The sequence below is a fragment of the Centrocercus urophasianus genome, unplaced genomic scaffold (assembly GCF_019232065.1).
Source record: "Centrocercus urophasianus isolate 14NV4802_14NV808 unplaced genomic scaffold, USGS_Curo_1.0 seq_13, whole genome shotgun sequence".
Taxonomy (NCBI): domain Eukaryota; kingdom Metazoa; phylum Chordata; class Aves; order Galliformes; family Phasianidae; genus Centrocercus; species Centrocercus urophasianus.
The window spans coordinates 11578586-11592040 of record NW_024884475.1 but is presented as its reverse complement, the minus strand read 5'-3'; positions in this window follow the sequence as shown (position 1 = coordinate 11592040).

The window sequence follows — 13455 nt, the reverse complement described above, 5'->3', positions numbered from 1 at the left end:
CTATCAGAGTCTGGGGCCCTGGGCAGACATTTTCTGCTAACACTTTCTAGTTATGTCCCTGCTGTGAAATTCAGAGGGCTAATTTTAAGTGATTTCTTAACGGTTTCTAGTTAAGTATGAGCTAAGGCACTTTGTTTGCTCTCCTCCTCATTAGGTTACTGTGGAAAGGCTATGAACCTAAATATTTGACTCAGTATTAATTGGCATCGTGAATTCTCGCAACTCCTTCCTAGTGCATAAGCTTCTGAATTCTTGGACTCTGATGGGAAATAAGTCTCTGTTCAGCCACTGCTCACACTGCATGGCTTATGTGGACACATCTGGAAGGAGGCTGTGGCTGCTTTTTTTTTTTTTTTTTGCTACAGTAGCCTTCTTCAGGGCTATGGGAACTTGTTGGCATCAGAAATGCTGCTCAGCACAAAGGTCTACAGTGGGACTTAAAAAAGTTATTGGTACCACAGAAGAAATCCACTCTCAAATCCACTTCAGCACAATGTTTAGCAACATAGAATTAGTTTATCCTATTGGATCTGCCCTAAAGTGCCCATAGGTCCCTCTGTGCATTATTCCTTTGACCCTATTACAGTGGTAGTAAGGAACAGCTGGGATGATGACAATATCTCAGTCTGCCTGGTTTTACTCCAGTATTTTCATGAGCACACAGGGAAAGTCCCTACTAATTTGCTCGTATGTGCCATTTTATGAGAGCAGCTGGTAAAGTGAGATTCTTCACAAATCTGAAGCCTCATAAGCCTGAGAGATCAGAGAGACAGTTCATATGGAATCAAGCAGTGAAGGAGTCACAAATCCATACACAAGCAGTTTAAAGCATTTTCTGTCGCATGCTTATTCTGAACAAGAGAGCAAGTAGGGGTATCAATATAGGAATGTGTCTGCGCTTTGCTAGTTGCCAGTGAGACATACTATAAATTCCCCTTCAAATTTCTATTGCAAAAATGTAGTTTTCTGCTATAGATCAATCCTTTATTGGATCAAAGCAACTTGTATGATAATAGGGAATATTATTAATATGCTCACTATCTTGTGGAACTGGTTCTGCCTAAGTATAGTTGTACTGTGGTAAAATTAAAGAGCTATACCTTGGAACTGGGATCCCACAGAACAAGGTGATGCATTAAGAAGCAAAAAATCTGCTCAGGCTTGACAGTTGAAGCAGCACTTGACGCATTATGTGCTAGCAACATTAAAGTCATGCTATCTAGTCCTACTGTAAGTCACTACGTGAGGTCAGGGCATGTTGAAGTCTATGGACAGAGTCACAATTCAGTGTGACTGAGTGAAGATGGAGTAACAAGTTGAAAATCATCATGGGGGCTGCTGTAGCTCAACAGTGTTTGGTAATATACTGTATTGAATGAATGTTGTCTATATTTTTCTGTTTTATTTAACATCTTCTGAAAGCGTGTGTCTGAACTCAAGACTATCCAAGACAAATGCATCCCATTATGCTTGGAGAAGCGAAGCAAGGCCAATATAAATGCATAGTGAGCTGTGAATTGCGCTTCCTCAGTAACTTGTGAATATCTGGATTTGGCTGCTGTATTTGTGATGTGTTTGTAAGCCTGTACATCTTGGAGATGTTAATGGCTAAAACCAAATCACCAATACAGTTCCATACAAAAAGGAGAAACCTGAAAATCTTTCTGTGGTCTGTGCACAATGAACAAAATATGTCCAGCTACATTGACTTGGTATTTGTGAGGAAGCAAAAACGAGAGATAACTGATAAAGTTGGTCAAAAAAAGAAACAATCTGGCACCGTGTATCACATTACACACACACACACATACATGCACATACACATGTGCAAAAAAGAAAAAGTCACAAAACTTCAAATGAATTTAAAACACGTGAAAAGTTTTATTGTGGAAAAGGCAGAAGTTATTTAGATGTTTCAGGAACTTGGAATCTCATAATGATATGTTACAAAGTGCTTCTTTTTTAGTATTTAATACAAAGACATCATTTCAACAAGAAAAGACCTTTGATTTCCTAATGAATGTGTCAGATGATCTGAGAAATACTGGGTGTGTTTGTAATCACTGGAGATTACAAGAGGAACAGTTCTGCTAGCCAAAGTGGGCGAAGAGGAGGTGAAAGACCTTCTTAATCCCCTCACATTCTCACTGAGATTTAAAAATGAATTTCCTTATCTCCCTTCATCCCAGTCCAATGAAAAATTATGAGGATTTTTAAAAAGGAGGAGGAAAATTAAAAGTCCTTGAAAAAGTATTAAGCACCAAATACTGAAATCTTTTAAGTATCTAGTTCTACAAGTTACACCAGAAACATGTGACCAGACAGATAACTGACCACTGAATGTAGGCTGCCCTCATCAGTCATGGCTCATTTTTCTATTTCTCGTTTCATGGTATGGCAAAAAACATCTCCCTTGGCATTTCCCTTCTGGCACCTCCTTTGAAATGTCTCATTTCAGCATATTTCTGTGTATTTCATTTTCCCTCATTTTTTAGTGAATTCTTCACTCAGATCTCTTCTAAGCTGAAAGCACAATAATACCTTCCATTGTGTCATATGTGGTGCAGCTTTCCATTATCTTTCATTTGATATTGTCAGGTGGTTTTGGTTGGTTTTTCAGAACAGTGATGCTAGCTGTACTAGTACTAACTTTATGTGATGTTAAAAAAAATAGAAAAAAATTAACTTCTACTCAGAAAAGTGTGTTTTTTTCTCAACAAGCAGTACAAAGAAAAATATTATAGATAAAATGAAAAATACTTCAGGCCATCCAGGAGTTGCAATTTATTATCTCTCCCCTTATCCTCTCCATACAGGAAATCCTTTGACTTCATCTTCCATAATGCATCTCAGAATGTGTGAATGCAGTTTTGTCACTGTGATCCTTTCTCACAGAGCACCATAACAAGCAAAGCCCAGAGGTTCTTCCTGAGCTGCAGAGGATGGCACAGGTGAGACACACAAACCACTCTGCAGAAAACCCAGGTTTGTCTCATGCAGGAGTCTAGGTTGCTGAGTATTTGTTTTAAGGGATTTGGAATGGTCTGTTTTCTCAACTGACTTATTTCCTGACACGTTCCCAAGCCAAGTTCTAATTACTCACTGCAGGAAAGTAGTACACCAAGAAGATTTAGTGTGAAAAAGAATGTCACAAGGAACTATCATGAAAGTATTCTGCAGGAACTATTGTCATTATCTGCAAAAAAATACTGAAGACCCAAGGCAGCTTTTCTGTAGGAAATGAAATTTGTGAAAAAAAAAACTATATTTCAAAATTGCACACTATGTCTGGAAACAGTAAAATGTGATTGCCATGAAATTTTGAAAATCCAGATATTTCTTTGAATACACTTATAAGATCAGAAGCCTTAGAAAAACATGCACAAGATTAACTGTGCAATGTAGGTCTCATTTTTACTTTTCAGACTTTAAAAGCAGTTGTAAGATGGTATTTCACAAGGAAAGAAAAATCATTAGTCACTTGGCTCTACACAAGCATAGCATCCAAGCCCAGACTGCATGGAGCTTGGGGCAAATTAATCTAATGGGTGGCAACCCTGCCTGCAGAAGGGGGATTGGAACTGGGTGATCTTCAAGGCATCTTCCAGCTCAAGCCACTCTGTGATTTTATGATTCAGGACTGATTCTATGGCTTTATGATTACTCCAATGAGATGGCAAGATACATTCAGTTCTATATAGGTACCCAGGAAGGAAAGCTAAGCTGTGTCATAGCATACACAGATCACAGCTCCTGATGCCACATGCATACATGTCATTAAGAAAGGAAGGCCAAAACTCTACATTTATACAACATTTCATGGACTCATAGAATAGAGTTGGAGGAGACCTTTAATGGTCATCTAGTCCAACATCCTTACAGTGAACAGAGATACCTATATCTAGATCAGGTTGCTCAGAGCCCAGTCCAGCTTGACTTTGAATGTTTCCACCATCTTTCCAGGCAATCTGAGCTAATGCCTCACCAACCTTATTTAAAAAACATCTCCCTTATATCCAACTTAAATCTCCACTCTTTCAGTTTGAAATAATTCTCTCTTGTCCTGTCACAAATCCCCGTGTCAGTGCCCAGGCTCTGAGAGCACATGGCTCTGCTTTAAACCACTTCCCAAAGGTGGCTGTGATGTAATGTGCCCTACATAAAACCTATTCACAGCTCTCAGGAAATCTGGCCAAAGCACCCCTGTGATCCTGCAGGAATTCTCAGCATATTCATGCACAACACAAACATCTCTCCTCGAGGTGACCCTTCATTTTTTTGTCGTCAGTAAGTTGGAATTCTTTCCTGAACCTACAAGGCCCACAGTCTTCTACTCTTGAGTTATTAAATAAGACAACACTGGCTAAAAATAAAGAAATAACTTAGAGAAATGTAGTTCTAAGCAGTGGCTCTAACACTTATTTTTTCTCCAAAGGATTTAACCCTGGAAGCCCTCCTCTGCTTCCTCCCTACTGAAATCTGGTTTGGAGTGTGCCCTAACATTGTATAATAAGAGCATGCATTCTTGCTGGCCTGTGAACAAATGCCCTGTGAACAAGCAAAAATAATGGTGGATAATTTTAAATTTGCATCAGCAATGAGACCTAGTAGCAAAATTCAATAACTGTTAAACTAGTCAAGTCTCTTCACTCTGTGCTGACCTGAATGTACTCCTTTCTGGGCAATTAATATTCTGCTGTAGAAATACTGGCTTTAATGTACCTCACTTTACAGTGTTTTTTATTTGACTCACCACATATGTAATGTAGAAAGGAAACCAGAAATGAAGCCTTTATATAGCAATCTTTGTAAAACTATTCACAATTATTAATATGTAACATAGGGGCGAGGCATTTTCAGTCAAGGTTTTATTATCAGATCCATAGCCGAATGAATCTTGCAAGAAGCTGTTGCAATTATTTGGATCTGTAATCCCACATTTGTTCTGCTCTTCTTATTTGTTTTCACTCTTAAGAATTTTGGTTTCCAGCAATATTGGCAGAAGAAAAATAATTCTTGTAAATTCCCATATGAGTGGATGCTTCTAAGAAGATCTGCAGTTGACACATTTCTGTGGCCATAACGAAAGCTCTATGAGCTTTCCTGCATACAGATACTTTAGACAACTATCTAGGAAAGATAATTCTGCCATATGATTTAAACAGTGCTTCTGACAGTGATGATATTGGATATTTTTTTTAGTTACTAAAATCTGAATGTGATATAAGCAGCGCTACAGATTATGATTTTAAGTGGTTAACTCAGAATCATGCTATTCACTAAGATAGCCCTATAAATACGTTCCTTGAAGTTGCAAAAGTCCAAAGGCCAGCTGAAAACTCCCAACATATTTATTTTTAAGTCACAGATTAGGTTGACCTCTCAATTTTTTCTTGACCTCAGAATATTTGACTGCCTGAGGTTGACAAATACAGCCTAAATTACCAGTTTCTCAGCACAGGGATTGAAGGAGAGTAGCTGGGGGCACAAAGTAACCCAATAAGAGTTCAGAAAGAAACCATGATTTAAGATAAAATTGTATTGAATATTCTACATATAGCGGTTGCTGTGTTCTGGGAAGCATTTTTTTCTCACTGTGAGGAAAATCTCCCAGGGTTTCCCTGGGGCAGTGTGGTCTGGGAGTCTTGAAGATTGGGTGGAGAGCTGGGGATGGCAGCAGAGGCTGTTGTTCTGTTCTGTAAGATTTGAATGTGGTCAGCATCTACAGCATTTTTTAGTTTTTTCTAATTACAGTAACAGAGACAGCACCAATTGCCCCTTCAGTAATTTCTCAAGAATGAAATAAATTTTTGTCTTTTCCTTATGCATAACCATTTTCTTTTGTTTGTTTGTTTGTTTGTTTTCTTCTTATCATTTGTAAAAATATTCCCCTTTATATTTTTGTTTTGATTTAAGACTAACAGATGGTGGTAGACATCTACTACAGCAGGTAGGTTAGATAAACAATTTTTAGAGCAATGATGCTTCTACTTCAGCATAGTTTATTCTGTTAAAGTGTCACATTATGTTTCCCTCATTGTTGTGTTCAATCTTAGTTTCCCTATATCTTTTGTTGCCTTCCAGAAGCTGGGAATTGCCCTAAGTAAGGCTTTGATCTTGCAAGCATCTACAGACTATTTACCTACCATGAAACATTCTCTTCCATGCAGTAGGGCAATTATTGCATGCAGAGATACTTGCATAAGTGTTTGCTGATTAGAGTCTCAGATTTGCCTTGGGAAAGGACTGTGTCTTACTGTGTTTACCAGGTGATTAGTGCTGTTGGATCTAGTTCCTCATTCCCTATACCAAGTATGAATGTGCAGGGTTGAACTAATGATATTGCACTGTAGGTAAAACATTTATCCACCCACATGCTAGATAGATATTCTGAAGTATGACTTTTTATCAACTTTAAGAAAGGTTTTGTATAATTGTGACATATGACTTCAGTCTGATATTTGTGAAAACAACAAGAAGCATTAGCATATGTGGAATAAATAGTTAATAGTTAAATAGACCATTAAAGTCAGAGGCCTAGTTTTTCTGAGGAGCTTCACATAAATCTGATTCATTGTAAGCAATCACAGGAGCTTTTCACTACAGCTTCCCTTTCCTGGTGAATGTACTGGATTTTATTTCAATTTGTTGACTTGTTTCTTTCTTTAGGTTCCCCATTCCACTGCTGATGGGCTGATGGCTCACCTCTAGCGTACTGTCCCCAGCTCCAGTTCACAAGTTCACTTATCTTCCTTTTCTTTCCAATGCAAGTGGTGACATCCAAGGGAAAAGACCATTAGCAGCTAGAAGTCTGAGAAGGATGTGTATTTGCTTGGTGCTTTTATGCTGGCTCACAGGGGAGCTGAAATTACTTGTCCTTTTCTTATCTTTTATCTTAGCTTATCTTACCTTATCTTTTCCATAGCTCTGATGAGAAGGACAAAAGTGCTCCTGCCTTGAAACATTACACACTTTGAAGGACGAAATGCTCTCTCCATGCATCCTACAGCTTTGTGTTGATTTAAGTGCATTGGTAGAACACCCCAATGCATATTTGCTGCATGACTCCTCTGCCCAGTGGCCTCTCAACAGAACAGCAGTGCCTCAACAGTAACTGCTGTACTGACAGTGCTCAGTGATGTTCAGGCATTGCAGGCATGTGAACAAATTCATCTTTTTTAATCTAGGCAAAAATTCTACACAGAACAAGGGAACTTCTCAGGACATATGGCTGCCCCATTTCTTTGTGCCCACCCTAGAGGTTTTGTGGGCACAACAAGGGCAGCTAATATTGACACAGCTAATCCATATTTGGGCCCTACAGTACTAATGTAGACAAAACGATGTTGCACAAATCTGCTTTCAGTTCTGTAATTAAAACCCATGGATCAATCAGCCACACACAGAGTTGCTTATGGATATGGCTGAATTTCTTGCAACAGTGTCTGTTCAGCTATCTGTGGAAATAGCCGTTATGTACTTGACTGATGGCAGTGTCTGGCCCTACCTGTCATGGATTAGCATTCCACCAAGCTGGCAGGGACACAAATATCAAACAAAGAGCTGTTTCTTGACTCTGGATCTTCTCCTATAAATAACAGCGAATAGGTGTGACTAAAAACATTTGCACACTTCAACAGCTCCCTCCCCTCACATATTTGCTTTAGTCAACTAAGCATGCAAAATGGCTAAATCAAGGAAGTTCTTGGCAGTTGGCTAGCCTTAGCTGCAAAAAACTTCTGCAAGATTTGCCATACTACACACCAATTAGGCACTCAGTTATATTTCACAGAATGATAGAATAATTTGAGTTTGAGAGGATCTTAAAGGTCATCTAGTCCAACTCCCCTGCAATGAACAAGGACACCTACAGCTAGATCAGGTGCTCAGAGCCTCTTCCAGCCTGACCTTGAATGTCTTCAGGAATGGAGTATCCACCAACTCTGGACAACCTGTTTGAGTACCTTATCACTCTGATTGTAAAAAAGTTTTCCTCCTTTTCTTTTTTAATTTGAAACCATTTCCCCTTGTCCTATTACAACAGACCCTGTCAAAGAGTCTGACCTCTTCTTTCTTATAGACCCCCTTTAGTTCTTCTGTGCCGGGAGCTGTGGACATGAGCAGAGCTTTGTGGCACTTCCTGAAGAATTTCAAGGGAGAATATAACAAACAGTTGAAGTATTCATACCAAGAGCTTTATTTCCAGTTTCACTGAAATAACAATTAGAGGCCAGTTGGCATTTGGCCATTGAAAATTATATAGCCAATTGGCAAAAAGTATCATTTTATTCCTGACTTTATGCTTGCAAGCTGGGTGGCATAGGAGGATTTTGTGCGTGTATATAACACTAACCTCTGCAGAATAATGCACTGTCTAACTAGTCAAAAGTCTTTTCTTCACACAGCCAAAGGCTAATTGCCAACCAACTTCAGTGACCTTCATCACCACTGATCTTTGTTTCATAGTGGCATTTGCCAGCATTTGAGCTTTGTCTTCCTCTTTTTTGCCTCTTTCTGTCATGTATAATTATCTTCTCTTTTCTACCATTTTTTATCCTGTGTGCATGCATAAAACTTGCAGTGGTTTGAGAAAAATATTGCACATAGTTACAAACCTCCAACACTATGACTTGATGTAAAGGCTGAGCAGGATCTGCTCATGACTGCACTCCAGAAGGCATGCACAGAACTCACTGGACCTCACAGCACCCCAGTATTGCCCATCAGAGCTGAGAAGTGCCAGCATCTTAATGCTCCCACCCCTGGGTCACCACATCCCCAGAACCAAGGCTTCAATTACAGCAGCCTTCTTTTGCAGTTGAACCTGTTTGCCCAGATTTCTCCGCTCCCCAGGGCTAAGCTGCCTTGTTAGTGAGCTGACAAGTTTCAATCCACCCTCCTTGGTTCCAGCTTGAAAGCTGAAAACATATAACAAGTAAATAGTGATTTGCAATATTATAATTGCAAATATTCCTGTTTTGTTTTTGTCTCAAAGAGAAGAGGAATGAAAGAAGAACAGAGGCTTGCCAAGACATGAAGTTTTATGGGCTTATGTCCCAAAATTATAAGATCTAAGTCAGTCAACTAAGAGCTAAAACAGCACTTTGAGTGCTGCTTAAAACCAGTGGAATTCCCAAATAGAAAGTAGTTTCCTTTGCAAGAAACTAGTGTTAGAACAGATACTATAAAAATTGCTTTAATTAACATCCCTGTAAAATGAAGAAGTGATAGAAGTGATAGAATACAATATCCATGCCTCCATACAACTGCAATTGCTTATGTATTAGTCTGAAAGTGCAGTCAAAGACATGTCAAACCAAATAGTTGAAAATCATGCATCATGTTGTCCATGCCCTTGTAAAATACTCTCTAACTTTTTCTGTTCTCTTAACTACAAAGATAATAGCTCAGAACTAGTTTCAGCTGTCCCTGAGGCACAATGTGCTGTCAGCTCCCTTGCTTTTGTCACAACTTTTTTTTCCTTTGAATTCCCCACCTCATGTATTCATAGACTTCAGCTGTCTTATTTCTCCTTCTGGTGAATATGGAACAATTTATGGAATTTGAGCTCCAAAGGTTTAAGAAACACTTTAAAAATTATGGATTTAGTATTTCAAAATAACTTACAGTTCATAAGATAAATTTGTTGAGACACAACTTATACTTTTTAAAAATGAACATCACTTTAAGCAGTAGGAAAATTAGGTACTAAATCAAGCAGACACTATGTAGATTCTAGGACAGAAGTTTTCACACTAATTGTTCAGCATGGTAAGAATTTGTAGTTTCCATTAACTTAGTAGTAGTCTAAGTCAAAGGAAGCCCGAAGCTGTATTTTCATCTTCACGAAATACTGGTTGGTATCTTGATGTAGCAAGGCACATTAAATCTATGGAATGCTGACTTTTTAAATTCTGAGATGTCAAAATATCTAACTGGAGAGCAGTAATATACCTAGCATTTGCAGCAATATACACCTGGTATCTGCAGTGAGGACACGTACAGTGAAATCATGATGTCAGCTTAAATCCTTTGAGGCACTAAACAATACTGTCTGCCATCAATTCAAGCTACCAATTCCATGCTTTTGTCACCAGCTCATGAAATGAAGCTTTGCAAAATGTCAAGTCAAATCTTTCCAAAGTTCAGAGGAAAAAAATGATCTTTAAATGCTTGATAGCTCCAGTAACCTCAGAATAACTTAGCTTGCATTCTGGGATAACTTTTTCTGCAAGGGGGCAAAGCTGCAAACAGTATATATTAAAAATAGTAAAAATGTTTATTGGCAGCCTACGTCTTTAGGAGCACATTTTTATATGTCTCTGTTTGTATAGTTTCAGCACAAATTGAGTGATATTAATACCACAAGAAGGTCTGTTTAGATGCTGCTCCAAGAATTTTTTTTGCAGAATAAACCCTTGCCTTTGTCATTAGTCTTTGTGACCACAAATCTTAGCGTAAAAATTAAAGTGTTTTATTCTGTTTATATAATAATAATTATTATTATAATTATTATTTTATAATGGAAAGAAGAGATAATTACTTGGAACATCTTGTAAAGCTGTTTTTTTGGACAATCACATCACTATTTTTTATTTGTAAAGCATGTCTACCTGATGCTGCCTGGTTGAGGAGGAACAATGTGCATCCCATTACTGTACTCACTGTGCAGCCAGTGCTGTAGTGGTCTTCTTGCAGGAAAGAGGTGGGAATGTCTCCAGTCTGGGCACAGAGCTTTGCATTTCTCTTTGACTAGCTACCAGCAGTCCACACTGCCATAAAAGAAGCGATAAGAAAGATGCAGTAATTTCTTTGTTTCTGGAAGTCCCGGTTCTTTCACTTACTGCTAAAAGTGTTGCACTGGCATTCATATTCCCATAGTTTTTTAGCTGCCCATGCACTGATCTGTATTATCCCTGGACCATGCTTGGACATCTCTTGTTGTCCATCTTCATCTAGTTATCATCTTGCCATTGCTTCTCTTTTCAAATCTGACACGGAGTTTCTCATGCGAGAACAGTTTCCAATTCCAACTTTTTGGTGGTACTGGTGTCCAAAGTGACACAAAGACAAGGCAGACTAATCCGCAAAACTTCTAGTGAAAACTTTCCTTTATGATGGACCAGTATACGATAATGTTTAACAAAACAGGGCTGCTGGGTTGGGAAGCAGTTCTCTCTCTACTTCAGAATCTGTTCAGACATGCAAAGAATGGAAGAAGACAACACTGTGGCTCTTGCAATAGTATCACAGAACCATTAAGATTGGAAAAGATCACTACAACCATCCAGTCCTACCGTCAGCCCATTCCCACCATGACCTCTTAACCATGTCCCTCAGTGCCACATCTACCCATTTCTTGAAAACCTCCAGGGATGATGAACGAAACTATCACCTCTCATGGCTGCTACCCAGTTTTGTACAGAAAGATCTCTTCATTTAGATGGAAAATAATGAATATTTTTATTTTGCAACAGGATGAAAAGTCTCTCATTTATGCATCTCCACAAGTTTATTGCAGAGCTAACAACTGCATACAGGCCTGCTGTGCTGACTGCTTTCAAATTTTTTCCTTCACCACTTCATACTTGAAAAAATGTTTCTTCAACATACACGTGACCTGAAAATAAACTTGAAAAGTCAGAATCGGCTAGTGCATATCTAAAATAAAAAAGGAAAGGAGGAAGAAAGTTTAATGAGTGCAGAAAGGAAGATCAGAAGTTTATGTATCCCTCACCCCCTCTCTGGAGTCTAGAGGACACAACACAAACGGCCGAAACACATCAGCAGAGCAAGTCTTTGGAGGAAATATCGCTTACATCAGCCTTGCTTTGTATTCATGCCATGTGTCTGCAGTATGGTTCATAGAATCATAGAATCATAGAAACACAAGGAAACAACCTATAAGATCATCTAGTCCAACTGTCTTCTCACTACCACTGATACCACAAGCACTAAACCATATCACGCAGCTCAACTTCCAGGCGCCTCTTGAACACTGCCAGGGACGGCGACTCCACCACCTCCCTGGGCAGCCATTCCAGTGCCTGACCACTCTGAGAGAAAAAGTTTTTCCTCATGTCCAACCTAAACCTCCTCTGGTACAACTTGCGGCCATTTCCCCAGGTTCTGTTCATTGCCTGGGAGAAGAGGCCAAACCCCTCTTCACCACAACCTCCCTTCAGGAGGTTGTACAGTGCAATGAGGTCTCCCCTGAGCCTCCTTTTCTCAAGACTAAACAATTCCAGCTCCCTCAGCCGCTCCTCATAAGACTTGTGCTCCAGACCCCTCACCAGTTTTGTTGCCCTTCTCTGGACACGCTCCAGGGCCTCAATGTCTTTCCTGTAGTGAGGGGCTCAAAACTGAACACAATACTCGAGGTGCGGCCTCACCAGTGCTGAGTAGAGGGGGATGATCACCTCCCTGCTCCTGCTGGCCACGCTATTTCTAATGCAGGCCAGGATGCCATTGGCCCTCTTGGCCACCTGGGCACACTGTTGGCTCGTGTTCAGCATCAACCAACACCCCCAGGTCCCTTTCCTCTTCACAATCATCAACCACTCATTCCCAAGCCTATAACGCTGCATGGGGTTTTTGCGCCCAAAGTGAAGGACCCGACACTTGTTGAACATCATCCCACTCACCTCAGCCCAGCGATCCAGCTTACCTAAATCCCTCTGAAGGGCCTTCCTACCCTCAGGCAGATCCACACCACCTCCCAACTTGGTGTCATCTGCAAATTTTCTGAGGATACACTCTATCCCCTCATCTAGGCCATCAATAAAGATATTAAACAAAATCTTCAGCTAGATTTTGCAGAGCTTCAGCTAGATTGTGGTGCTGTCCTTGGGAACAACAAGGAGATGGAGATGGAAAAGATGAGAAACTGGGGCTGTACTGTACAAGTAGATCGGTCATTAGTCCCAGCCTATCCCAAATTCGCTTCTTCTCATTATTGTCTTATGATGAGCCAGGGAAGAAAAAGAAATGGCTTAGACAGTTTCCTGGCTTTGGAGTCTCTGTGTGATTGAAGAAGTAATTTCAACTCACTGGAAACTTGTCAGTAAAGATGCTTTTTGGAGGATATGAGATTTATATGTGGTCAAGTTTCCCTATAGATGTTGGCAGTAATTTGTCCTGTCGTTGGAGGGCTGACGCTTTTCTTATGGTCCTCCTTGGCTGTCTGACAGCCAAGGAGCAGATGATTGATTTTTCTGAGTAGTGAGTCTGGTACTGCTCAGGGTCAGGCTGATGGAAATAGGGCAATGACTCCTGCAAGTAGACATCAGGACATCAAGAGGGAAGGTGGTAGGAAGCTGCAGCCTCTGATCAGAAGGATGAAGAAGTGCTTTAAGCTACATTTTACCTGGCTGCCAGCACCTTCACTGGTGAAAACAGACCTCAGATGATTATGATATCCAGTTATTTCAGTGTTTTAGGTATTCAATTAATATT